Source organism: Argiope bruennichi, chromosome 5 (genome assembly GCF_947563725.1).
Source record: "Argiope bruennichi chromosome 5, qqArgBrue1.1, whole genome shotgun sequence".
In the NCBI taxonomy this organism is placed as follows: Eukaryota; Metazoa; Arthropoda; class Arachnida; order Araneae; family Araneidae; genus Argiope; species Argiope bruennichi.
This window is the reverse complement of record NC_079155.1, coordinates 41,320,094-41,346,808: the sequence shown is the minus strand read 5'-3', so window position 1 is coordinate 41,346,808 and position 26,715 is coordinate 41,320,094. Positions and strand designations below refer to the sequence as shown.

The 26,715-nt window shown below is 27.7% G+C and overlaps 1 protein-coding gene across 1 annotated transcript in view; it reads left to right on the top strand.

The window, feature by feature from the left end:
* LOC129968508 (IQ motif and SEC7 domain-containing protein 1-like) overlaps nucleotides 1-26,715 on the top strand; it is a 671,655-nt gene that overhangs the window by 238,701 nt on the left and 406,239 nt on the right. The gene's annotated exons all lie outside the window — the stretch shown is intronic.

Genomic DNA, 26,715 nt, shown 5'->3' with positions numbered 1-26,715 from the left:
TAGTTGACTTTTCTATTGGTATTATTTTTCCAGAGGCTTATAAATGCGATAACTCGGAGTGCGCATTGATTTAAATAAATATTTGAAATTATGCAGGTGGTTTTGTGACTGCAACTGTAGAACTGAGCCAAATTTCGATTTTAATCGTTTGGAAAAAAACTTTTCTAAAACACTAATCATGTGCCAGTTATGAATTGTCAAGGATCACATACATAGATTTAGTCAAAATGCCAATTTCGCGCCAAAGATTTCGTATTATTCACCAATGCCATACAAGGCATTTGTGATTTTATTCGAATGCCAAATAATACGGAGGCTGAGGTGGGATAACACATTTAAGAATATGTGAGAAAGTTTTGTGAAGAATAATATTCATACATTGATTTCAGTCAAGCAAATATTATTTAGTCATTCATCTTGACTTGCTGAGGGAAATAAAGATAAAAATAATAAGTGGTTTTTCTTTATAACCATTACAGAATTCTAATCTATAATATCCTGGACATTCCATGCATTATATAATATACAGGGTGCGGCAAAAAAAAACTCGGACAAAATTATCACAACATAGAATAGAAGTTAATTCATTTCTTTTTAATTTTTGTTCATTTCTTTTGGTCTACCACTTCAATTATAATATATTTTATAATATATCTTTTAGTTAACGTAGTATTTTTTGGTTTTCTTACAATGCCAAGTGAAAGATATGCTATTTTTGAGTTGTTTATGCAAGGAAAAGGGCAGTATGAAGTCGTTTCGTTTGCATAATGTGCCCCAGAAAAGTGTTTGATGCAATATATCATTTCAAAGAGCTTGGCAATGATGGTCAAAGCCCAGGAAGTGAACGAAAACGTATGGTGTACACTTTCAATAGCCGTAAGGTTATCAAAAAGCGAGTTCAGTGAAATTCGAGGGTTTCCAAGAGAAAGGTCATTCGTGAACAGGGATAAGGGACTGATCAGTGCAACGAATGACAAAAACAGAGCTTGGACTGAAGCCTTACAAGTTCCACAAATTTCAGCTTCTCACTGAAGAAAAAAAACTCGTGCTACTCCAAAGACGCTTTGAAAGACGAAAACTTTTGAAATGGGACGCAAGTTACTGCTGAGAGAGATTCCTTTTCACTAATGAGAAGTCCTTTACCGTCCAAAAGCTCATAACTCCTAGAGCTATAGGATCTACTCTGTAGAGGCTCCAAGCGCTTCAGAAATTGTTGAACCTCGCAAAAATCCAAAGTCTTTATGGTCTGGGGTAGAATTTGCGCAAGCGGCAAAACATCTCTGGTTTTTGTGGATGAGGGCGTTAAAATAAATCAAAAAGTGTCCATTGGAACATTCTAAATGCTGTTCTATTTCCGTAGGCCAAAACGCAATTCGGTAATGTAAAATGAGACTTTCAACAAGACTCCGCACCAGCAAAGACTAAAAAGACAGAAGAGTGGTGCAAAGCCTATTTTCCGGACGTGATGTCGTCTGAAGAATGGGTGCAATACTTGCCGAATCTCAATCCCATGATTACGGTGTATGGTCTATTTTGAAGTCTATGGCGTGCACTAAACGACAGAAAAGTTTGGACTCTTTAAAACAACAATCGCTTCACTGGGAATGGAATAGATTAAAGGTAGAAGACTTGCGGCCCTTTGCTGAAAATTTCAATATGCGTTTGCGCTTCTGCATCGCAGCAGGAGTCGGCCATTCTGAAACAAATTAATTTATTAATAAAATTCTACTCTTATTATTATTTGTTATATTTTTTTAATTTATTTATTTTTATCAAAATATATTAAAAATTGTTTGTCCGGGTTTATTTGCCGCACGCGGGTTTTCTAGAAATGAGTAAAGCAGTATATAACATTTAATTAAAATTTCATCAAAAATAGCAAAATTTATATATTACGACTAACTTGATTAATCAGTTATTATCAACTGGCAAAAATGTTTGATTGATTTATCATATTGCCTGATCATAATTAATACTATATGCGATCATTAGATGTAATCATTACTTATGATCAGTATGATTAATGCTATATGCGATCATTAGATGTAATCATTACTTATGATCAGTATGATTAATGCTATATGCGATCATTAGATGCAATCATTAATTAATAGATGTAATCATTACTTATGATCAGGCGATATGATAAATCAATCAATCATTTTTGCCAGTTGATAATAACTGATTAATCAAGTTAGCCGTAATATATAATTTTGTTATTTTTGATGAAATTTTAACTAAATATTATATGCTGCTTTACTCATTTTCCATAGTTGCTAATTATCATGTGCTTGTTGAATTTTTTTTTCTTGCGAAATATATTGTTGGTAATTTTCTATGTTTTTGTTTCAGGTAATGTCCCATTTTTGGCTAATTTCTTTGTTTTTTGGAGATATATGAAGGTAAATGTTTTTAACAATAAAAATATTGGGAGGTCTATTTTTGTAAGTATTGATTTTTGTTTTTGCATTTTTTAAATTTAATTTTGTTATATTAATATAACTTTATTTCATGACGTTAAAAGAAAGAAAGAAAGAAATGAGAAGAAAAAAAAAATCTTACTTTTGAAATACAATAGCATGATTATGTTTTAAAATTTTTTCCGCTGTCTTAATTAATTTTTAATTAGCTCTTTATTATATAGCAGCGGAAATGGACATTCAAAAAATATTTTAATATCGTAGTAACACACGAAAATAATTATCCAGAATTATTAATCCAGCAATTGAGCCTGAGAAAAACATTGTTTACAAATATTCTTAAAAATGTTTTAAAAAATTTGTTAAAAAATAAATAAAATGTACGTGAGAATAAGATTGTTATCATGAAAGACTTGTATAGAATATTAAAACAATTAATATACTCTTTATCTATATAAATTTTAGAATATTTTCCAAAGTTATGTCGGATAAACATCAAAACCTTTATTAATTTTTAATCAAAAATCTAAATAAAAAATTTCGAAAGGTTTTCTTATTGAATGCATATCAAATTAGACTGCCCTGTTTCCTACGGTTTATGTTGTCAAGTTTTCGGACCGATTTTATTTATTTTTATCCGGCATGTAATTCATGCCTGATTTTCACAATTTATAGATAGTATATCAGCCTTTAAACAATATCTCGTAAAAAAATGAATTAATTTTCTTGATTTATTTATATAATTGCAAACATTGTTTAAGAATTTAAAAAATTTCAAAAACATTTTCATACGTCTTGTTTTAAAACTCATCGATTTTCATCATATTGCGTTGTATTAGAAAGTTAATTCACCAAAAGGGACCAATTTTTACCTTTATTGTATTAAATGTGCTTACCTTTTCTGTATGAATGTTTTTCTTGTTTGAATGTTTTTAATCACTATTTATGAACAAGGTTCTTGAATAAGTCAAAATAATTTTCCGATGAAGCGATGACTGATTGCTACTTATGTATATCCAATTACAAATTTTCATGGCATTACTAAGACTCTATTTTTGAATTCCCGTATCAAAAATGTAAATGCAAGATTATACAAAAGGCACTATACAAGTTTAGAAAGAAAATATAACGCTATAATTTGAAATGGTATTGAATGTATAGCATAGGCTGTAATAGATGGAGACATAACGATCACTATTGAAACACCAGCCACATTTATATTTATTATCCACAAACCAACCCTTGCCGTGAGAAATACGTTCCATACTTGGAGTAGAAGTAATTTGCCTACTAGGGAAGCGAGAACATGCTTACTTATATGGCAGTTTTTTTTATCACGAACTCTTGATATATCCAATAGAAATAACATGAATGAATACCTTATCACTATGATTGCTAGCTGGAATCTATATTAATAATCCCTTCATGCCGCGAAACCAGTTTCAAAGCTCCAGATACCTTATCACGATGAAACAACCATTATTTTTATAGAAAATGTTTGATGCGAACCCTTTTATCTATTATAAGTAGTTATTTTACAGTATAGGATTTGTTTTATTCCTTAATTTGATTAATATAAGTACACTTGAAAACAGAATTTTTATGATTATAATCCAATATTTTAATAAAAAGGCTTTAATGTCTTAAAGAATTATATCGATAAAAAGATAGTCGACTTGACAGGATATCATTATCATGCCAAAAATGCCTGGCATTCTTTAAAAGCTTATTATCTAAGAACACAAAAGAAGAAAATTGAAGGTAATTTGGGTTACAATTTTTTCATCTTGTTTCCGTTTCGTTCTGTCGATATTTTATGTTGGGAACCCGCAAGAAATCACGCTATTTCAGGCATAAAAGAAACCTCAAACAAGATTTTACTATCTTTTTAAGATGTAAGTATAGGAGCGCTGTTCGGAAAAGAATTAACTGTCCCCCCCCCCCTTCTCCTAATTAACTCGCAGAAAAATGTACGGTATTCATCCTTTGGTTTTCTTTTAGCATTAAAATGCCTTCTTTTTACTTTCTCTTTTACGTAGTATAGAGAAAGTATTGGAATTGTCAAAAAAATTCGAATTCGAAATTGTGACGAATTTTCACACTTTTGACCCTTCCTGAATTCGAAAAACGCATTTTTGGAAAATGTCTATCTGTCTGTGATAAAGATAACTCGAAAACGCTTTGAGATAGACGGATGTAATTTGGTATATGGTCTTTCAACATATTTGTAGAGTTCTGTCAAATTGTGAACTAAATCCATTCAAAGGAAACCTCTCTGTTCGGCTGTTAGAATATAAATCAATATAATAACTACAAAATGAAGAGAGCTGGATAGATAAAATTTGGTACAAAGATTTATCTTCTATATTGTAGACATTAAATTTTGAGCTAAATCCAACGAGAGGTTTACCGTCTGTCGCTCTGTTCTTTCCAAAAATATGTAAACGTTGCAATTCAAAAACGCAATGAATTAAATATATCAAATTTGATATTGGTTTTTGTGACTACAAGTAAAATTTTGTATCACATTTTTGTTTCAAACAGTTGGGAAAAGCGCGTCTAAAATTCGATTTTCGAATGCTGTTAACCGCTTGACGATTAATTGCCAAAATATTCATCTAGGTTAACATGATAAATACGCATGCATAGAATAAATAAAAGAATTATGGAGTTGTTTGAAATATTGTACTTTTTAATTTCTTTTTATAGCAGAAATATAATAAAGTATCCTATATATGCTTCTCATTTGTTCTTTGTTTTATCACAATCTCGATTCATTCTGAACTGTTCTAATAATAAAATGCGAAGAACGCGAAAACGCAAAAGTCATTCTAACCATAGATGTATGTTTTACATTTCTTTTTAACTTATTGAGCCGAATTCAACAAAATCTTTCATGCTTATTATAAAAGATAAGGAATAGTGACAACCTTTCAAAGTATAAAAATAATTATATTCTCTTAATTGAAAATAAACCAAAATTTTGCCATTTTTATATTTTACTTACCATTATTATTTTTATCATTATTTTTAAAGTATTTTAGTATCACTATTTTTAATAATGATAGTAAAATTATCACTTTTTAATAGCGATAATTTTAGTATCACTATTTTTTTTAATTTCTTCATATTTTATTTAATTTCTTTTTGGCTTTCCTTACATTTGTTTTAAAGTAGCGATTTAACCATGCTTAAATACAAATTTAGCCAATATTTCAAAATTAAACGAAAAAAAAAACCTTTCTTATATTTCGACATTTGTGAACAAAATTTGCTGTATTAAATGACGAATATTAATAACTAATGAATAAAATTAGCTGTCGTTGTTTTTAAAAATCGTCTGGTTCAAAGATATTCTCATTTTAATTAAAAATCGTTTTAGACAATAAAAACATTTTGTATATTATAATATTTTATACGAAATTAGTTTTTACATTAGAAATATTCAACGCGAAAGGATTTTTATCTCGGGCAACATTGGGTCCATGAAATAGTAATCAATAAATTACACAAGATAGTTATTGATATCGTTTTCTGTCACTCACTAAATTTCACATATATTTATAATGATTGTAATTAATATAAATTCAGAGCCAAAAATTATATTGTTTAAACATTTACAATTTTTAATTTTATCAACTACAGCATATTGGCTTTTTAAACCTTTCTTTAGCGAAAAAAAAAAATTTTTTTTTTTTAAAGAATCGAAGCGATGGATTTAAATGAAAGAAACTAAAACTGCTGACATAATCAAAAGTATAATTTAAGCTTTTTCATGCGCCTCAATTGAACTCTTGGCAAAACGCCAAACTTAAGCCAGATTTCCGACTTGATCATTTCTTAATTTACCACGATTCTGAGTAATAAAGTGTAACTGAAGCTCCGGATTTGCATAGTTATTTCTCGAACCGTTAGATCCATTATTAGAATTACTATCTTTTTGAGGATTACTATAACTGGTTAAGTTCAGAATAAAAATTATGTGAAGACTCTTTTTTTGGTAAATACATTTAATCTTTTATGTTTCTATTTTTATTTACTCGAATACGAAAAACCCAAATAGAAAATATTTTAATTCTCAAAATCTTCACGAATGACCAGGATTCAGACCTAGTATCCAAAAGACTCATTTTTATGGAATTATATCTAATTCAAAAATATATTGAAGCTGACGAATGAAATTTAAAATGTAACTTTACATTAAAATTATGGATTTCTATCTAATTTTCCATTTTTAATAAGTCCAATAATGGAGATTTGTCTATCTGACTGAGTATTAGTGAATATGATAGGTACTAAAGGTAAAAAGCTGGATGAATAAAATTTTGTTCAATTTTAGATTGATTGAATGTTAGTCTTTACATGCTATATCAAGAGCTTCGTATTTACTTAGTTTTTTGTTAGTCTTCAGATAGATGTATAATCGAAACTACAATTTTTTTTTTATAAAGAATGCCATTTCTTTCAAAATGGGTCTAGGAAAATCTGAGAGAATCTAATATAATAGGAATTTTCTTTTTCGGATTAAATTTCTCATGTTCCGTTCGGGATATTCTTCTAATCTTGATCATGACGAATGGAATAAAGAATAAATTTTTATAGCAACTATTAAAAAGGTTTGAGTTTCGCTTCAAGAATAAAATATTCTATTATTTTAAACCATGCTTAATATATTTATTTTTAATTAATCAAAAATAGAAAGAAATGTGCGGCAAAAAATCAGATCTTTGAATTTTGAAAAATTGGATTTTTGAATTTTATCATTCAAAAATCTCTGAATTTTCAGATGATACAAATTCAATTTTCGGTATAATATTTTCGGAAATTGTCACGAAAAAAAAATTATAACACTTCGTTTAAATTTTAATTAAATAAAATTGCAAAAAAAAAAATGCTGCAAGAGGCTTATTTGTACTTTCCAAAATATAGATGTACCGAATTTAATATGTCTAAGTGAAACGATCTGGCTTGTAGAGCGCCAACGCATACACAAACATATACATTCATTTTCATTAATAGAGATAACTTTTAAATAAATATTTTATCACAGATATATGTACTTTTAATTCATAGTGAAAAATACAATTCTTAAATAATAAATTGGGCTTCTTTTTGGTATAAATATCGGTTTTTCCGCAGCATCCCTGTATTTATTTCGACACAAATGCTACCATCATATTTCACCCACAAACTACCATTTTGTGAAATGATTTACAAAGAACATTCTGTCATCTGTAATTAGCTGTATAGATTGTCAGAGCTGGGGATATGTCTCCTCATCTTTAGATTTCTCTTTTCTGCGCTAAAATCTACCGCTACCTTCCTTACCATCAATAGTCTCTGCCTATTGGTTGCTGCTTCGGACTAGACTCAGTGATTTAGTTGGGCTTTTGCGCGCCACAGTTGGCGAATTATCCGCTTTCAAACATTTTTAAAGAGATTCTTGTCGCCAAAAAGAAATAATGAAAGAATTAATTTCCTCTTCAGAAGTAAGTTTCTTGTTGTTTCTTTATTTGGGAGTTAATCGGGTAAATACTTCTGCAAACGTGAGCTGCAGTTTAATATTCTTAATGGAAAACCTAGTTAATTGGAACTTTCATCGGAGGATGTTTTTAAAAACCGCTTTTTTTCCCCACTTAATTTCATCTCAATTTGCTTTGCTTTGTCATTCAGTTTTAATTATTATTTTTTGATTTGTTAAAAGCGTTTGTAGTTGGTTATGAGGTTTCAAAAATGTACCATCTAATAGCTTATGCGAATCCATTATATATATATTTAATAATTTTAAAATTGAAAAAATAATGTTCTTGTTTATTTAATTTTATAGTTTAATGTATTTATTAATTTTTTTGACATGAAGCATGAGTTGAATGTTAAATGAATTATAGGGGTAATACATTTATTTTCAAATTTTTTTGTTGTTAGAAACTTTTGTGGGCTCAAACATTGACCATCTAATAGGTTATGCGAGTCCACTATATATATTTAATATTTTTAAAGCTGACAAAATAACATTCTTATTTAGTTAATTTTATAGCTTGAAGTTTTTATTAATTTTTAGACATGAATCATGTGGTAGTATGTTAAATATTATATGCATATTATACTTATTTCAAATTTTTAGTTGTTAGAAAATTATATGGTCTTAAAAATTGATCATATAATAAGCAATACGAGTCAACTATATACAGTTAATAATTTTAAAGCTAAAAAAATTAAAATTCTTATTTATTTGACTTTATAGCTTAAAATGTTTATTAATTTTTTGACTTGAATCATATTGTTGAATATTAAATGAATTATAGGCATAATACATTTATTTCAAATTTTCGATTGTTAGAAAATTAAGAATTAGACTTAATTTAAAAATAATATTAAAATTGTAGAGTGATTTGATTTATAATTAAATATAAGAATTTAATAGGCTTTAGACAAATTTTATATAAACCATTTAAATAACATAGTTCAATTTTATTTACTTAATAATTTTCTTTTTAATATTGTTACTTTTTCTAGAATATGAAAATTATATATTAATTTTTTAATTTGAATCATATAATTGAATTTTAAATAAATTATAAGCATGATATGTTTATTTCAAATTTTCGCTTGTTAGAAAATTAGAAATAAGTCTTCATTTAAAAATAATGTTGAAATTGTAGAGTGATTTGAAATATATTGAAATGTCAAAATATAAGAGATTTAAGAGAAATTTTATATAAACCGTTTAAATCGTATAGTTGAATTTTATTTACATAATTTTTTTATTTTTAATATTAAGAAATGAAATTCTATATTAAGTTTGTGATTTTAATCATATAATTGAATATTTAATGAATTATATGCGTAATACATTTATTTCCATTTTCCGGAAGTTGGAGAATTAGGAATTAGTCGTAATTTTAAAAAAAAAATTGTAGAGAGATTTGAATAATATTGAAATATCAGAATTTAAGAGACTTAGGAGAAATTTTTATATAAATCATTTAAATTCATGTTCTCTGAGAAAATTGAATACTAAATTTTTCTTTGCTTTTATTTTTAATATTGTTCTTTTTCTAGAATATGGAAATTCTATATTCTAAGATTTTTTTTTGTAAATAATTGTTTTAAAATGAAATGCTCTGCGTTAAGAATAAAAACTCCAATAATTTTAATGAAATTTAATTGCCCTTTAAAGATTTTATCTTTAATGTGACTTAATAATGAAAACTGAAAAAAGTTAAAGCAGTTATTTGATCATTAACATGAAATTTTAATAGCAGATTGATATTTAAAAAAATACCTCAATACCTTATTTTACTTATTTACTATAGTTATATTATTTTGTTTTTTTTTAAATTTAGTTCTGCAATACATGATATTTTTATTATTTCGTAAAAATTACATAAATATCAGAAAAGCAATAAAAAATTTATATTTAAATGTCAAAATTGGAAAGTAATTTTGCTTTAAATATAACAAAATTTAATAAGCAATAATTGTTACATTAAAGTTTCTGAATGAAAAAAGACTTAATGCAGAACAAAGATTGTAGTAAATTAATGAAATCGTTGCGGTGCAAATATAAATCGCAACACTAAATAGGATCAAAGTATTTTGAAAACAATTATTGAAATTACATTTCTACTCTATTATCATTTTTTTACCTTCATTTTAAGCTACCCTTTTATTTTAATTAAAAAGACTAAAAAAAAACAACGCTACGTTTTTTTGCTCTCGAGCGATAGAGTGATTTCCATTTGATAATTAATTGAAAAAAATGTAACATGTTGGCAACATTTCAAATTCATATTTCATTTAGTTTTCATTTTACCCCATTACTTGTATGCTTTTTTATTTAAAAAATTTAAATAATTTGCGACAATTGCAATTTCATTTGTAATTTCCGCCTGGATAAAGAATACATTATAGTTCAAATTATTATATATAATTTAATAATTATCATCAGTGGTGCATAATTTGATACAATCATTTTTGGAGTAATATTAAATTGCAGGAACTAAAATTTTACTTCATTTAAATCTGAAGCGTATGTCAATAACCCAAAAACAGTTTTAAATTCCGAAGTTCCTTAAAGTTTAAACAAACAGTCCGTATAATATTTCATACAAAAGTAATTTAAGAAAATTATGTCTGCTTGCCAGAAAAATTTATAGCATGTAATATTAATACCGACTTCTGTGTTGGATATTAATGATAATAATTATTTAAAAGAATCATTTGTAATATAGAACACCGTATTTCTTCGAAACAATGGATCGATTTTATTTCACGAAGGAACAGAATATCATTTTTCCAGCAGTCATTACGAAATTGATGTCCTTTTTTTCTGGCCAAAAGCAATCGAAAAAATGATTTTTTCAAGCCAATATTTCTTTTTTTCCCCTTCGCTTGACGCCAGGGTATAATAAATGATTTACTAAAATAAGTTACAGGGACAAAAAAAAATGCATATAATGATTGAAGGACCGATCATTTAATACAAAAAAAAATCTATTGTATGAAACTCTAAGGGATATATTGAATTTTTCTTATCAGTAAAAATACTTTACTTTCTAATTATATACGAATTTCAATTTAATATTGCATTAGAATAATTTAATATTACATGAGAACCATTAACACTAGGTTTACAAGACGCGTTATTTCGGCGCATTTCGAATTTTTTAAAATTAAAATTAAAAACACCGTTCGCATTTTATATTTTATCTCTTGTACTTTTATCCGTTGAACGAGGTAAATATATTTTGAAATCTATTTTCTCCAAAAGTTTTGAAATATTGAAATTCTCTATGTGGTATACCTATCTCTGCGGATGTGCGTCAATTTGACGCGACCGTAATGTGAATAATTTTTTTAGTAAGTGAGTTTTACCAGTGCAAAAATTACAACAATAAAAAATATGAATTACTACTATCTCAAATGAAATAAGCCCGATAAGCAACAGTAGAAAGATCGGAACTCAGAATGTAAATTGTTTCAGAGTGCAAAAACATTTTGAAAGTTGTCGTTGTTATTAGATCGTGTGTTTTTGAATTAGATCAATAATAGAATATTTTTGAATTAGTAATATTATTGTAAAACTCAATTTTATACCATTTTGACAAAATTTTCTTCTTTACCATCTTAATATGTCTAAAAAAAGGTATAAAATTTTGTAAAACATAGTCTGTATTAATTATATTGTTTTCTAAGTGGTTGTTTTTCTTTAAATATATGTATTCGTTCATGCGTCGAATTGACGCATGTTCGTAGAGGCAGGTATATGAGAAATGTCCGTAAACCTAGTGTTAAATGATTTTTCTTAAAATCTTTTAATGTTTCTCAGATTTTTTTTATTCACAATGTTTATATTTAGATAATTATTAATTATTGTTAAGAGCCTTCGTTTTAAAGTTATAGAAGAAATTTTACCTAATGCATCTATAATGATTTATCCATGTATCTATCTTAATGATTGTCGTTTGCAATACTCTCAGTTTTTGTCAGATATGTCTCCATAGTACAAGATAACGGAGATTTGATCTCCCAAGACCCAAGCTCCGAATACATTTTTGTCTCCTTCCTCAGTCAAGCCCTTCTCAAATATTAACTTCATCAAAATTCCTGAACTCTTACTCCCCAACAAACACTCCCTTTTTTCATTATTTTATTGTGTATAATTATTATTTATTTTATGTATTGTATGTTAACTTTAACAATTTTTTTTCCTTATTAATAAATTTTTCCATGTATATCCATTCAACTGACAGAGAATCTAGAATCCTATAGATCGAAGAATATTCTCTGGCGAAAAGGAAAAGATAAACCTCCATAGTATTTATAATTTATCTCTGAAGTAACGTCGCGGAATTATAGACTTGCTCATCTCTCTTCCCTTGCTCCAATCAGTGCAGGAGGAGTGCTATGCGATTTGCAAACCTTAAATCAGTTTATCATATTTTGGATTTTCCATCTAGTAGAAGGAAATAATTTTTCAAACGCCTCAACCGAAATGGCTACTTTTTAATCCAAAAGTGAAATTCAAATTACTAAAAGCCATAAAAAAAAGTTATGTTGACAAGTTAGTTTAAACAATGAGGAGAATTTTGAATACTCACCCTATCCACACATTCTAATCCAAATATGTTGGTGTAGAAAGTGGACTATGTTGCCTCCAAATCTTGTGTGAATATTATTGATATCTGCCATTTCTGGTTGGCTAATAATTTTTTTCAAAACCTGAGTCAGCTGACTTCTCGTGTGTATCAAATTAAACTTATAGGAGTTGCTGACCATCTCGGAAATATTAGAAAAATGTTTTGTGAAGTAATGTGTTTAAACAGGGTGAGAATCTAATGGGAATGTTAACCGTAGAATTATGAAGAAGAGGACTTCAAGCATTGTGTGAATATAAATGTGGTCTGCAGTCTCTTGTTGGCCAATAATTTTCAAACCTTACGTCAATTAACATCTCGTGTGTGTCAAATTAAACTAATAGCAGTTGCTCACCATTTCGAAAGTATTAGAAAAGCTTCTCGCTTAGAAATCTGTTTAAACATTAAGGGAATCAAATGGGAATATTAACTATGAAACTTGAACCCTCATTTTATCCCAGATCCACCGCTGTACGAAAATAGATATACTGTCTACAGACTCTGTGTTAGTTATTCAGACGCCATTACAACAAGACTCGTATCTTCAACTGCCAAGTTATTTTCCGAACCTTGAATCAATCGACTTCTCATTTATTTCAGATGTAACTAATAGGAGTTGCTCACCATCTCAAAGGTATTAGAAAAGCGTTTTGCTTAGAAACAATGAGGGAATCAAATGGGAATGTTAACCCCGGAATAATCCCCCACTTTATCCCAAATCCATCACTGCGGGAAAAGGGATATACTGCTTGCAGACTACGTGACAGTTATTTAGATGCCATTATAAAGGGATCTCGTATCTTCGATTAGCAAGTTATTTTTCTAACCCTAAGTCAATTTGACTTCTTGTATAGGTCAATTTAATACAACGGGACAGCATAAACCACGGCAAGGGTCATTACAAAAACAATTGGTTAATAAATTTATTTAAACAACGGAGAAATCCACCGCTTCACGATGCTTACCATTTTTGCAGCTTTATAAATATTGTAAATTAGAAAGAAAAATCCAATTTATGAAAGTGTTGTTTGCATTTAAATAAACAAAAATTTTCTTCTATACAGTATGTTCTTTTAAAATACTTCATTATCTAAATGGACAAATCTAAAAGCAAAATTAAACCGAGACCATTTTTCCATTGCAAAGTCAATATCAGTGACGTTTTCATACCTTGACTAATAATAAATCTAAAGCAAAGCACAAAATTACCAAATCATAATTAAAATACGAGTATAAATAATACCTATCAGGTAAATGCCATCTCTGGATTCAATTGCAAGAAAGGCAAAAATACTCGAGTAGATACCTTCAGAATATTTTTGCTTAATAGAATCATGCTTTTCTTTGGAAAATCAGAATTTGGTTTAGTGCAAAAGTAGATACTTCAGATTAGTTAAGTTTTTCCTGATTCTTATTGAAATTGCTTGTCCCTGTTTTATGATCTATTCTTCTATTTATTACTGAATACTCATATAAATAAGACTGAATTGAATTAGCTTCCGAATATATTTTTTTTTCTATTTTAGAGTAGATGAGTACAATCTCAATTCAGTGTTTATTTCTTCGAATACTGTTAAGTTTCTATAATTTGTAGTTCGCACTATCGTTAGAATTAATATTTAGTAAAGTGATTTGCTTGGATAGATATAATCTAACTGATTCTCTGATTGGACATCCTCTCTGCCTTCAAATATCTAGATCATTCAATATTGAAATAAAGTATTGTTTAGTAGAATGGATAGAGAGTAAAATTTATTTGTATAGGAAACTTTATATTGCAGCACAAGGATAGGCAAGTAAACTTCTTTTTTTTTAGTTCCTGTATTATTCGTTTACAAGATAAAGCTGGTCTTTATGATTAATCTTTAATGTTATCTAACAACTAATTTAATTTAGTTATAAGATAATTTAATTTATTCAAACTAATTTAATTCAGTTATAAGAAAATTTAATTTATTCAAACTAATTTAATTCAGTTATAAGAAGATTTAATTTATTCAAACTAATTTAATTCAGTTATAAGAAGATTTAATTTATTCAAACTAATTTAATTCAATTATAAGAAAATTTAATTTATTCAATATATTCAATTATTAATTTATTCAATATATTCAATTATTAATTTATTTAATTTATTCAATTCAGATAAATTTATTCTAACTAAATTAATTCAGTTATCAGATAACCAATTCATTTATAAGGTATCAAATTAGTTAGAATAATTAAATTATCTGATAACTAAATTAAATTAGATTAAATTAAATTTTAGTTATAATAAATTAATATATTTTTTCTGCTACTATAATTGAATGTTACTCGTGTTATAAAATTCTTCAATTAATACGGAGTTTTATTCCATTTAGAAAGTTTCAAAAAGTGTGTGTGCCAATTTTTCAAAGCTTTTTGTTTTGAAATACGGTGAATGCAGGATGTTTCAATAAAGATGTCGGTTGCAACTTCTTCATCTATCTGAAATCCTATATATTTTTTATGGAAATTCGATTAATTCGTTTCTAACTAAACATATTTAAATGCAATAAAACGTTTGATTTCGTTGTTCAGCACAATTTTTAAAATTTTTTACTATTTAAATCCCACAATATTGCTTGTTTTTTAAATTCAAAAGTTTAAAAAAGTACTTACAAAAATTCAAAGAACAAAATTCATTTTTCTGCTCGCAAAAAAATTGTGAATGCAGTTTTAAAAATTTCTGCATTTAAAAAACCATTTTATAGATATATGACTATTTACAATCATTTTCAATTTTGTTTTTTGTCTCAATTTCTGTTGTCATCGGTTCGTCTATGAGTTCGCTGCTTTTCTTCTTGGAAACTCTTTTTTCCCGTCACCAATCTGTTCATATCTTTTTCGATAGCTTCATCTGATGCTAACAATATGCAATTTTACAAATTTAACACACAACATCGCTTCTCGTGTTTTATTTGTGAAGCATTCCTTGACACACAAAGCACAAAGTCGCGTGCCTTGATACAAGTGATGATATTTTTCTTGGCAACACGTTTATTATATTTTATGAATTAAATGATCGATACTATTTGCATATATATAATTAAATTCCAATTTAAATTTAAAACTCGATCATTTCTCGGAGATCCTGCAGAAGCTCCTATCAACGCACCTCTCACTGGTATCAGCCACACACTTAAGACCAATTGTTCCTTTCTCTTCACTTCATCTCTTTTCATCCGTGCGGCCGAAACAGCTATGTGGAGGTTAGTGGTGTGACAACACATATGATCGTATTCTTAAAATTATTTTTAAAAAAATACAGAAGTTAGTAATCTATTTGTTCTCACACCGAAATATTGATTAACATGTCTTCCTCTGTTTATAATTTTTTTTTTGTAAACTATACCTTTTATACACCCCATTATGATTTATAATCTTCTGATTTATTTACAATTTTATTCATACATTGATTTTATTCTAATATGGTTTTCATTAGACGATATTTAACAAAGCACGATTAAATGTTTTTTTATAATTGAAAAAAAGGTTTTGTTCAAACGTAAAAATTAACTTTTATATCTGATGTCGTATCCTACATATCTTTCGTGTTACTGTTTAAACAATATTTCCTTTCTGTGTATTTTTAAGAATGATTAATTTTAATTTCATTTATTTTTAAATTGTTTATTTCAGTTCTGTTAACTCATTTATATCGTATCTTATATTTTTGAAATAAATTGCAGCAAATGTTGATATTTCTGCCAATTAGTTTCTGATTTAATATTATTTTGCCTTGAAAATAGTTTATAAAAATTTAATTTCTAATTTTCTCCGGAATCTTAAATTTTCTTTTATCTCTAAATATTGTAGGGATTTTTCTATGTTGCGATTGTATCATATGTCGAATTTTATAATTTATTCATAAAGACATTATAAATGAAACTCTCATTTTATTTTTAAAAAAATAATATGCGGTTAGCATAAATGAATGACAAGATTTTAAATATTTATTTTCCGTACTGTTATACTTAATATTAAAAAAGATAGCTGAAAATAAAGAAATTTGTCCCATTTTTTTAATCGCTCCATTTGTGGCAATTATTTGGGCATGTTGGAAATATAGTTATTTCCACAACTATATGAGAAGAATACGAATTTTCATTTAACGAAATAGAATTCTATTCCACTTGAGTTTTGTATATTCACAGCCTATCTAAATAAAACGCTTCTACTACACTGGTTTGAATTTGCTGGTAACATTGATTTACTCCTCATTAAATGGCCTCCTAGATCCCTATATCTTGCCCAATATGATTTATTTGCTTGTGATTACACCAAGACTTTGTTTATATGTACATGCTGCCGAAAACAGTCAATGAACTTAAGGTAGATGATAATGTTTAGAAGTCGATTATTTATTAGAAATTATAATTTTTTTATCATATTCTTATTGTTTGCATGAGTTTCTTTATAAAACCGTTGGCATTCTGTTTCTAAGTCTATTTTTTCGGAAGTCTATTTTTTTATAATTACGCTTACTGCTATCTAATTGCTATTTTTTATAATTACATTTGCTGACATTTTAATACTATTTTCTCAAATTCTAATATTTGAAAGAATTTTCTTACGAAAATTTGAAATTGCTATAATAATTTCTCAGTATTTTATGCAGTTTCTGAACTAGATAAAAAGTAATCTATTAATTTAGAAATATTTTATAATTTTTTTAACGCTTCACAATATGGAGAACATTGAAAATTCCATGGTATTTATCAGTCGAACCTCAATATTGAAAGAATAGATAGAAATACAACTTATTTCAGAAAAAGGATTATGTATTTTTCTATCTGCAAAATTTTAAACAAGAAATTTAATAAACCTCTAAACTAGAAGAGTTTTGCCTTGTACCATTTTTTAGCCCCTCCTATCTCCCCCCCCCCCCCCCCCGATACATGAAAAGCTCCTTTTCCCGATTTTTAAAAACACTTTTACCACTTAACTGTTATATTTTGGTTTCCTAGATGTTTTTTTTCAAACTCTTTTTATGTAATTTTTTTAAAGATTTTAAAGCGTTTTTCAAAAATTTCATCCCGAATGTAATCACATGCTTTAAAGAACTTAAACCATCATTGACAGGATAGAACTTCAAAGTTTGTGGAGCGAACTTTACTGTATATTAGATTAGATTATCTTCATACGAAAGTTTTACACATCGAACATTTCATACTAAAACCAAAACTGGATTCTTTTTCTTTATTTTCATGTATCGTTGATTGCATTATGTGTAATAGTTTGAAAATATAATTGGTCATTTATTTGTGCTATCTCTGTATGTAACTTAAATATAAAATTATTGCTATAAATAAAAAAAAAAGTTTGTTCTGCAAATCGTATTTCTAAAATAATTCTGTGAAAGTACAGACCATCAAGCAATCGACCGTTTGATGGATTCGGTTCAAAATTTGATAAGTTATCTATATTTTAACTGTTAAGCCTTGTGTACCAAATTTTATTTACTTAGCTGTCTGCTTTTTGTAGCTATCGAATTCATTTGTACTCGAATATTTAGACTGAAAGACTTCCTATGAATAGATTTCGTTCAAAATTTGATAGAAAGTTGACAAATTGGGTCGTAATTTCATATATCAAATTTCTACTGTCTAGCTCAAAGCGTTTTTGAGTTATTGTGCTCATATATATAAAGACATAATACCCTGAGTGATCTGAGTAGTATGTGTGCTGAGTGATCTGAATAGTATGTGTGACGAGTGATCTGAATAGTATGTGTGCTGAGTGATCTGAGTAGTATGTGTGCTGAGTGATCTGAGTAGTATGTGTGCTGAGTGATCTGAGTAGTATGTGTGCTGAGTGATCTGAGTAGTATGTGCGCTGAGTGATCTGAATAGTATGTGTGACGAGTGATCTGAGTAGTATGTATGCTGAGTGATCTGAGTAGTATGTCTGTTGAGTGATCTGAGTATTATGTCTGTTGAGTGATCTCAGTATTATGTCTGTTGAGTGATCTCAGTATTATGTCTGTTGAGTGATCTCAGTATTATGTCTGCTGAGTGATCTCAGTATTATGTCTGCTGAGTGATCTGAGTAGTATGTCTGCTGAGTGATCTGAGTAGTATGTGTGCTGAGTGATCTGAGTAGTATGTGTGCTGAGTGATCTGAGTATTATGTGTGCTGAGTGATCTGAGTATTATGTCTGCTGAGTGATCTGAGTAGTATGTGTGCTGAGTGATCTGAGTAGTATGTGTGCTGAGTGATCTGAGTAGTATGTATGCTGAGTGATCTGAGTAGTATGTGTGCTGAGTGATCTGAGTAGTATGTGCGCTGAGTGATCTGAGTATTATGTATGCTGAGTGATCTCAGTATTATGTATGCTGAGTGATCTGAGTATTATGTCTGCTGAGTGATCTGAGTATTATGTCTGTTGAGTGATCTCAGTATTATGTCTATTGAGTGATCTCAGTATTATGTCTGCTGAGTGATCTCAGTATTATGTCTATTGAGTGATCTGAGTATTATGTCTGCTGAGTGATCTCAGTATTATGTCTGCTGAGTGATCTGAGTATTATGTCTGCTGAGTGATCTGAGTAGTATGTGTGCTGAGTATTATGTATGAAAATGTTAAATTATGGGAGGTCTAAAACTCGGAGATTCATCAAAATATCAAGTTCGTATTTAATTGACGATAACAATTCACTTCAAATATGAAAAAGTAAAAATTGCCAGACTCAGATTGGTGGTTGGCCAGATCGAGATTAAAATGCTCGTTTCTGATTGCCGCGATTCTTTATTTTAACTCCTTACGATCTTATTCTATAAGGTTTTACAACAAAAATAAATGAAAATATTTATTAACTAAAAAGAAGAAAATAGAATGTCGGGGTTTCAACATATCAAACTAAATTTGCTTCAAATAGCAAGAGCATTCTTTCTCAAACATACTCGCATATTCGTAATAAATATTTCCCCCCACCACCACCACCACTCGCTTTCTCATAAAATTGCGGATTTAGAACAAACCATAAACGCTGTGAGCTTTCAGAGATCTGCTTATAAAGCTTTGTGCTTCGTAGTAAAGTAAAGAATATCCAATATGTATTTTGGACGCATTATTTTTGAAACATTAAAATCAAAAATTGACACAGAACCGCTGTTTCAGTGAAAAGATCACATGCTAAATTTTCTTAATTTAAATTGCTACAAGTTTAAGTTATTGCGTATCCATGCATGCCAAAATACAGTCCGAGAGATGGGGAGCTGTTTGACAAATTTGTTTGAAATTTGTCAAAAATTTGAAAAGATCACATGCTAAATTTTCTTAATTTAAATTGCTACAAGTTTAAGTTATTGCGTATCCATGCATGCCAAAATACAGTCCGAGAGATGGGGAGCTGTTTGACAAATTTGTTTGAAATTTGTCAAAAATTTGAAAAGATCACATGCTAAATTTTCTTAATTTAAATTGCTACAAGTTTAAGTTATTGCGTATCCATGCATGCCAAAATACAGTCCGAGAGATGGGGAGCTGTTTGACAAATTTGTTTGAAATTTGTCAAAAAGATTTGTCAAAAATTTGAAAAGATCACATGCTAAATTTTCTTAATTTAAATTGCTACAAGTTTAAGTTATTGCGTATCCATGCATGCCAAAATACAGTCCGAGAGATGGGGAGCTGTTTGACAAATTTGTTTGAAATTTGTCAAAAAGATTTGTCAAAAATTTGAAAAGATCACATGCTAAATTTTCTTAATTTAAATTGCTACAAGTTTAAGTTATTGCGTATCCATGCATGCCAAAATACAGTCCGAGAGATGGGGAGCTGTTTGACAAATTTGTTTGAAATTTGTCAAAAAGATTTGTCAAAAATTTGAAAAGATCACATGCTAAATTTTCTTAATTTAAATTGCTACAAGTTTAAGTTATTGCGTATCCATGCATGCCAAAATACAGTCCGAGAGATGTTGAGCTGTTTGACAAGTTTGTTTGAAATCTTAATTGGGTTTTGCGTAGGTCCTAAGATGTACACCTTAAATGTTAAATTTGTGCAGCAAATTTTATCTGTAAAGAGGCAGCTCTTTATTTTGTAAACAATTAATTTTAAATTTATTTTTATTCTAAAAAATACGACGTGTAGTCTGTGTGTCTACTTATATTGAAACAAAATTTATGCGAAAAAGTTATCGATTCCGCAACGTTAAAATAAATAAAGTTTTTTTTAAAAAAATTTCTCAATGTTCGCGTTTATTTCTTGATAAAAACTGTTTTATTTTTACTTTGCATAATTTTAATATTCTTAATTATCCGCAACGTATTCTTAAGAAGGTATTAATTCAATTAATTAGTTTTATTTTCTTTATTATTTTTCTTCTATTTTTTTTTTCTTGCTTACTTGAGCTTAGAACAAAAACATAATACTTTCACTTCACATGCAAATTGCCGTTAAGACAGAATTTTTCTTATTTGAAACTATGTTTAACCGGCTTGCAATGTCTCCCGTAAAAAGGATCAAATATGAAATTTTTTTTTTGCTTGCAGTATTTTAGATCCTTAATTAGATACATTAATTTGATGAATAATTTATTGGCCGTCGATCAGTTGGAAGATTCATTAATTATATGAACTGGAATGAAATCTTAATTTCTGAGTTATTAGAGGAAGAATTTTGGCCATTACTATTTATTCTTTTCCGGAACTTTTTTGAATTATTAAAATGGAGACGATTCATGTGGTGTCATAATCATACGAATAATGTAAATACGCATATGTTTTAATACCTAAATTTATACTATATTTTACTTTTCTTCAAGTTATAAGATGTGTTGTAGCTTCCATAGTTAAATCCACATCCTTAATTGCTGTTTTACAAATAATCATTATATCTAACACTTTTTACACGTAAGTAAAAAATAGTTTTGACACATGAGCAAGTAATCGTTAGATCTACAATCTTTACGCTTTTTACTCGTAAATAATTACGACCTTCGATCGTTTGTGGACTTATTTTTGTACTGTTAAGTAAACTGTTCCTTATTTTGAATTTGTTTTGATCCAATATGTTTTATTTCGGATTTACGTTCTGCAATTTAGATTGACAGAATAGTCTCTTACTTAAATGTAATTTTTTTTTAAATTGCACCTACAATTTTTTAAACCATTATTTCTTATACTTTTACAACAATCTTAATAAATATACTTTTATTGTACAGAGATTAGAGACAATGGTTTAAAATCATTAGCCTTTTATTAGTATATATGTGTAATAGAAAAATTCTCTTAATCATTATTTGACGCGATAGGATGAATAACTTTTTGAAATTTGTTGATAAAGGACAAATATGTTCTGATTTTCTTAAAATAACTATAATAAATTAATGTAAGGCTTTTATTTGTATGTTAAAATATAGAATTTTTATTGCTTTTTTTTGGTAATTAATATCTAATTTATTATTATAAATAATATGGAAACATGAAATTAATGTTCCTCGGCTTCATTATCAGGTGACCCCAATTGTATGGAAATCAAATGTAATTGAATTGAGTATCAAGGTTTGGAAATATTAACCCAAGATATTATTACTTTTCTCCAGTGTTAAAGATTTGCAGATATTCTTAATGCATACCACGTGAATTACCCCTGACCTTGGCGATAAAAATGAAAGTTCTAGAAAATACAAGAATTATGACAATATCTCTCCTAAGAGACTGTCTCTGAAGTTCCACAGAAAATTATATAGCCTGTTGGGAAATTATAAGTGGCGAGTAACTCAGACGAGGATTTAATTCTGTCTTTGTAGCGTTGATTAAAGAGAAAACTTTTATATATGCCTCGGTTATATTTTTGCTGAGTGTTTTCATCGTTTAACATTATCCAGCTTTTAGGTTTTCTTTTATCTTCAATTAAAGGTTGATTTTTCCATAACAATATTACCATCAGCTGCTGAAGTTTTGAAAACTTCCTTATCTGTAAGTGATAGAAAAATTGATTATAAATTCCTTTTTGCACAGATTTAAAACAAATTAATTTCATAAAGTTTATTTTTTTAAAGGAAATTGAAATCGCATCTACTTTTAGTGATTTGAGAATAATGTAAAATGAAAAAAATAAAATTTCATTATAGAAACCAAGAATTATCATAGAACTATTTTTCTTTTAATATTATATTCTTTTTCCCCCCTTCCATATTAGCTAATTTTCGGATTTCCAGTTATTTTTTTTATATGTGAAGTTGAAAATAAAACTGAAAAATAAATGTAGCAATAAAAAAAGGTGTTTTTGACCTCTTTCGGAACTATATCGTTAAATAATTAAGAAGAATTGAAAATAAACACCTCACTAAAAAGCAAAGCGAAATCCGAAATATTCTATTCTTTTACCCATTAACTCGGATTCGTGAGTTTTCTCTGCTGGATTTTTACGATTGCTGTAAAACTCGATCTACAGAGGAGTAAATGGAAGTTTCATTTCCTGCTCGAGATTCGTAGAGAAAATGCACCTCGCGTGTTTTCATTAGATTCGATGTTTTATTCTATCGCTGAAGTGCTTCGGTTAATGATGACTGTTGTAGAGAATGAAAACTTTGTTACATATGCATTGAATTACGTAAGATGATTTTTTTTTGCTGATACTAATTATTTCCTCCTCTTATTACAGGAAATGAATGATCATTCTAAGCGTATTAAATAATTAGAACTTCCTCGGATTCTGTATCATTTTTTTTTATATATTGTTTTCTTTTTTTTTTTTTTCTCTCTCTACGCATTTCGAACTGTTTTTATTCTAATTTTATATCGTATTATGTCTTTCAAAGCACCATATTAAAAGAATTTCTGATAATTTATAAATTTGAAAATGGATTTCAATATTTGTTCATTTCTATTTATATGTGTAATTGATAATTGGGAAATCTAATTTAGAATTCATGTTTTTTTGTTTTTATTCTTTCATAGGTTTTTTTTAAATTCTAGTTTTAATTTTAATTTTTTAATTTAATACCGTATTATGTTACTCAAAGCACCATATTAAAAAAAAATCTAATAATTTGTCTATGAGAAAATGGATATCGAAATTTGCCCAATTTCTATTCATTTATATAATTGATAATTGGGAACTTTAATTTAGAATTTATGTGTTTTTGTTTTTATTCTTTCATGCTTTTTTCAAAATTAAGTGAAAACTTTGATTTAAACCTATTTAATTTAAATCTTCTAATATTAATTGCATTACTTTGATAATTATTTATTTTATAATTAATGTCGTTAAATGCTATATGAACTATAATTTAAAAAAAACTAACACCACTTGTCTTTGAATTGTTAAATCGTAGAACAACTTGTATCTAAAATCATTGATTCTCTATACATTTTGATGGATTTTTAAATACTTTCTTTGTCTATTTATTTGTAAATTATTGCATAATCTGATTTGTAGACATGCTTTGAAAGAAACTAATATGCTAATAAAAAATAAGAGTGTTTTTCCAAAAAGAATATTTAAAAAATTACTAGATACTAGATACTACTAAAGAATTACTAGACAATTCATAGGCATGGCTTAATATTACATCATTTTATGCGAAGCAGATTGAAGTGTATGGAAAAAATATTAAATATTAATGTCTAATTTCCAGATAACATATTTCGATTAGAAGGCTCCTGTTTAAAAATAGTTCACTTAGCTATTTGTTCTAGCTTCGCAAGAAATGTACGTCATATTAGAGAGTCCAACGTTGATGTGATATACTGTAGTGTATTATTTAGTATTTTGGGAAAAAGACGCATGGTCTAGCTAAGGGAGAAAAGATTTTGGGGTTAAGACGTGGAAAATATTTTAGTGACAATGGGTAAATATATATATATATATATATATATATATATATATATATATATATATATATATATATATATATATATATATATATATATATATATATATATATATATATATATTTGTTTAAAACTAGATCACTATTGTATTCTTTTAGTAAAATATTTCGCTAGAATCGCATTAGAAAGCCCAAGTTTGAAATAATGTAATTCTAAGTATTATATTTTAAGAAGGAGACACATAATCTATCCAAGGAAGAAAAGATTTTTCGGTTGTTTAGATGATGGAAAATATTTTAGTCAACAGTAGCTTTTTTTAATAGTCCACTATTGTATTTGTTAAGGAAAACATTCTGATTTTGCAAGAATCATATTAGAAAGTCCAAGATTAGTGTATTTGTACTGTCATGCATCCTCTGATGGTTTAGGAGAAATCATAGTCTTACTAAGGGAAAAAGGATTTTTGTATTTTTAAAATTTTAGTCGTATTCCTTTACTTAAAAAATACTATTCAAGATAGTATATTTGTTTAAAAATGCATTAATAATTTTCAATAATGTGTTTCTTTAGTAAAATATGCCTATTTCATAAGAATTGTATTAGAAAGTCCAAGATTGATATGATGTACGGTAGTACATTAGTCGGTATTTTGGAAGGAAAATGCATGGTCTGGTAAGGAAGAAGACGTTTGGGTTGTTGAGATTGTGGAGATCATCTTTATTGACAGTCAGAAGAAATTTATTATTTAAAATCAGTTCATTTATGTGTTCATTTAATGGAATATTTCAGTTTTACAAAAGACCCATAAAAAGTCTTATGAGATATTACAAAGTTCATTGATTTTAGTGCATTGTTTGGTGGTTTTGTGAGAAAAAATGGTAAAATGATTTTGGGTTTGTTAAGATAGTGGGCAATAGGACGTGATTTATTATACTGCGCATTTTGTATTTGGGGAAGATGTGCTGAAACCGTATTCAAACTTGTTTGAACTTAATATAGCTTTCCCACTCTTCCAGTTTTTTTGGCTTATTTCGAATTAAAACAATAAATATAATACTTCTTTTTTTTATTTGGGGCATATTGTACAATCTCTGAAATTTATTAGAATTCTTGCTGGAATAATATGAACCATCGGACATAAAGTGTATGACTATATTGCTCATTAAGACGATTATTGTTTTTTATATAGATTCTGCTCGAATATATATTTAATTTAATTTGGTGTTTGGCCACGTGATTTAAGGATGATCTAGCTTTTTTTAATAGTTTCCTATATGTGCTAGCGAAACATTTTTGATAATAATGACGGAAATACGGGTCAAGCAGGAGTTTTATTTCATTAAGTGAAAAAAGTTTAAATTATTAAAAAAAAATCAAATGCATGAATTGCGGTAACCTGCTTTAATTTACACATGGGTAGTGATTTCTCAGTAGTATTAACTTGGTGGTGTCTGCGTCTTTATTTTTTTATATTATATTTAGTTCAAAGGGTTTTTCATAAAACGTCAAAACGTTTTTCATAAACCTTGTTCAATTATTAAAAATATCTGCAAGTTAAAATTCCAGAATGAATATTGAAAAAACAAGAATTATACACAAGAATACATTTATGTACATATATTACAAAGAATAATTGTCTGCTGGAAAAAGAATCTGCTGGGAAAAAAAACCCGCATTAAATGTTTTTCTCAAATTTTACGATTGTCTGTTTCTCGTAATATACATTCAGAGTTCCATTTAAATTTCAAAGACATCTATGAAGTACTATTTCTTTTTTAGAATTTGAATATAAAATTTTTGTTATAGATTACCGTATTATCTTCTTTTTTTATGATAGAATAATTAAATAGAAGACATCTTTTGTGCTTTAGCTATTTCAAATTTATGTAGTAAACTATATGCTAATAATCTTATTCTAGATATAATAATTATCAATATAAATTTTTATTCATTTGAATAATGAATTAATGAAAAAATTGTAACTGTACTATAAATAAATAATAAAATACATCGAAGTTTTATAACTCATAGTAATTACTGTGTTAATTATTAACAATTTTTTTCTTATTAATTTGAGTAATGAATTAATCAAAAATCTTATTATTATTACATAAGAAAATAGTAAAATGCATCGAAACTTCATAACCCATGGCAATTACTATAAAAATTTCTGTTGATAATTATTATTAATTTCAGTAATGAATGAATTATAAACCTTTTTTAATTAATTATTATAGTTTTTAATTAATTCATTACTCAAATCAATAATAATTTCTATGAATAAATTAAAAACTTCGTAATGTAAAGAAATAATAAATTGCATCGAAATGTCATAATTCATAGTAATT